A 2943-nucleotide genomic window follows, 5' to 3' on the forward strand; every position below is an offset into this window, starting at 1 on the left:
CAGATTTGGTGCATCATTTGTGTGTGTGTGGTATGAAGTGGTCACATTACACACTTCAAACCTGATACCCCTTATTTTAATATCTAATACCACACAACATGTTTTGAAGTTTTTTGTTCTATGAAAGAACTGAGGCTGAGTAAGCTTAGGATTTAAAAATCTAACTCTGATAAGCTTCCACTTCACACGTTCTCATAGTTCTTTCATGGATGGTGTTATCAATTGGAAGCAGTCATTCAGAGTATCGACACTCAGACAGATAAATGAGCAGAAAAATTGTTAAAATAGCCATTTGTGAAGCTTGCTACTTTGCAGCTGTGATGGAGCACACAAGAAAGTGCTCTCTTTGAGCCTTGCTGTGGTTTAGTTAAAGCATTGGTACTCATTGTGGCCCAGGGGAGGCCACTTGTGGTCCACACAGCTGTCCAATGTTACCAGAACTGGTATTCAATGCTGTTCTCCCCGCTCCCCTTTGCTGATCAGTAAAAGAAAGCCCAGTAATAATATTAGGAAGCAAAATTATCCCAACATCCATCAAGGAAGTGAAAGGGCTATATTAAAACTATAGGATCAGTCCAGCAGTTATTTTTCACCTCAGGGAATGTGTGTCACCTTCAATCAGCATTTGCCAGGTTTGAAAGCAGGAGCTCTTTGTGGGGAACTTCAGGTGCAACATGTTGACGCATTCCTGAGTATAAGCAAGACAGTTCCTTGGGATTGTAGTCATTGACAAATGTTTAGTCAATAACACTGATTTATAGCAATAGCTTTTCCTTAAGAGCTGCAGTATGGGACTGACTTTCTGTACATAAGTGACCAGGAGTAGTTACATGCAGTTGCATTTTAAAGAAGCAGCTCCATTTGCAATGGTCTGTTTGATAGAATCCATACTGGTAATATTTCCTGGTAATTATAAATTATTTCTTCTTCAACTTAACAGTAATGGTACCATTGCCAAGCACTAATATCAGAGCCCACTGGTATATCAGTGCAAAAAGGATCATTTTTAAAGTCCGGGAAGAGACTGACTTTGTTCCGATGACCGTTATAAATTGCTTGAGCTTTACTCTTGCACTTTGTGACATCGCCCCTCGATTAGATTACTTCCTTGTAATTACTCACTGCTATCCGTTATTCTTTATTGTCAAGTCATATGCTCAATCATACAAAGCTGAAATCTCTGTGTTCTGTGTAGCCTGGGCCCAGATGATGGTGTGTAGATGATAATCCAGAATTTGTATGTTAAACGGAGTTGGCAATCAGACCTTTTTGTACAGTGTATGTTTCTATTTACAGTTTAAACTTGGGTTAGGCCTGGAGTATCATTGCAGCTGCCTGCATTTGTTGGCTGAATAGAGACTGGCAAGGTGGTGGCTATGTCGAGAACACTTGAATTTAGGGTAGGAAATGTGGGAACCAGGCCCTAAAGGCCACGTAGGTGTACACGAATATAATTTAAATTCAAGTTACCACTAATTTGCATATGTTTCAAATTGCTGATACTAACGGGTCTTTGGTGGATAAATCCTAAATTAGAACCCAATGAGGCTATAGTGCTAAAAATAGCCCTTTCAAAACTTCCAGGCCCCAAAAATTCAAACCAGACAAGCCACAAATAAAAAAAAAAATATGTAAACACGAATAGGACTGGCTTGCCTGAGCTTTGACAGCTGGATTGCCAAGGCTTATGGTCCACCATTTGGACACTATTGACCTGCCTTACTGTTTCCTGTTTATCAGTAGGAATTTATACATAACACACAAACCTTTATTTCGTCAGTGGGTTTAGTGCAAAGTTATTTAGGCAATTTAGCAGGGAGAAACTTTTGAGACCTTCAGCATTGGTAAGAAGGATTTGCATTTCCTTACCACCTTATCAGGTCTTTTGGGATGTCTGAAACAGCTTCACATACTAGGAATCACTTTGAATCGCCCAGTCACTTGCTATGTAGATGAATGATGTCAATTTTGCATCCAGCAATATCCACAAATTATAATAACTATGAATGACTAGTTGATCTATTTTTGCTGGTGTTGGTAGAGAAGAATGTTGGCCAGAAAATCCCCCCCCCCCCCCCCCGCCCTTCTTTGAATAGTGTCCTTTGAACCTTAACATCCCCCTATACAGTAGACGGAGCCTTGATTTGCTGTCTCATCTGAAAGGCAGCATCACTGACAATGCAGCACGCTGTCAGTACTGCACAGAAGTGTCAGCCTGGATTCTGTACATAAACCCTGGAATGGGACTTGATCCCACAGCTGACTCAGAGGTATGAGGGCCACCAACTGAACCAATCTAAGCTTTGAACTCACTCCATAACGTCTAGCATTGGAAGGGGCACTAACTTGGTTACTGTGGAAAAGGAACAATGATGCATCATTTTCCACATAATAACATGCACACGCACAATGACAGACAGGAAAAGACCCTCTGGTCCATCCAGCCTGTCCCACACAATCGTGATACCTTGTGTACCACAATCTATGCACTCCACCCCACACCATGTGATCTCCTGGGAGAGGCGAAAAACTAGGTCAAAAACCCCGGTTGATTTGGGGGGTGGGGAAAAGATCTGTGAAATTCCTCTCCGACCCCTTTGGTGATCGAAACTAGTCCAGGAGATCACTCTGGCCCTGATAATTCCAGGCATCATGTTACCTACCTTTTCTAAGAGGCAATCTCCGCCCCAGCCAGAAGCAGGTCTGGCTCTCGCTTGAAGGAATTCAGCGAATCAGCGTCCACCGCACGAGACGGCAGCCAGTTCCAGAGGTCCACTATGCACAAGCAACATAATGATCCATTTTGCTATAACTTGCATCATTCCATTGACACACTTTGTGTGCTTGCAAAGACAATGCTCCTTAAGTGCTGGATGATTGTGAGGATTTGGACTGTTTTGCATTTAATTGGATCACAAAGAAAGCAATGCAATGCGCATGGAC

The sequence above is a fragment of the Heptranchias perlo genome, chromosome 3 (genome assembly GCF_035084215.1).
Source record: "Heptranchias perlo isolate sHepPer1 chromosome 3, sHepPer1.hap1, whole genome shotgun sequence".
In the NCBI taxonomy this organism is placed as follows: domain Eukaryota; kingdom Metazoa; phylum Chordata; class Chondrichthyes; order Hexanchiformes; family Hexanchidae; genus Heptranchias; species Heptranchias perlo.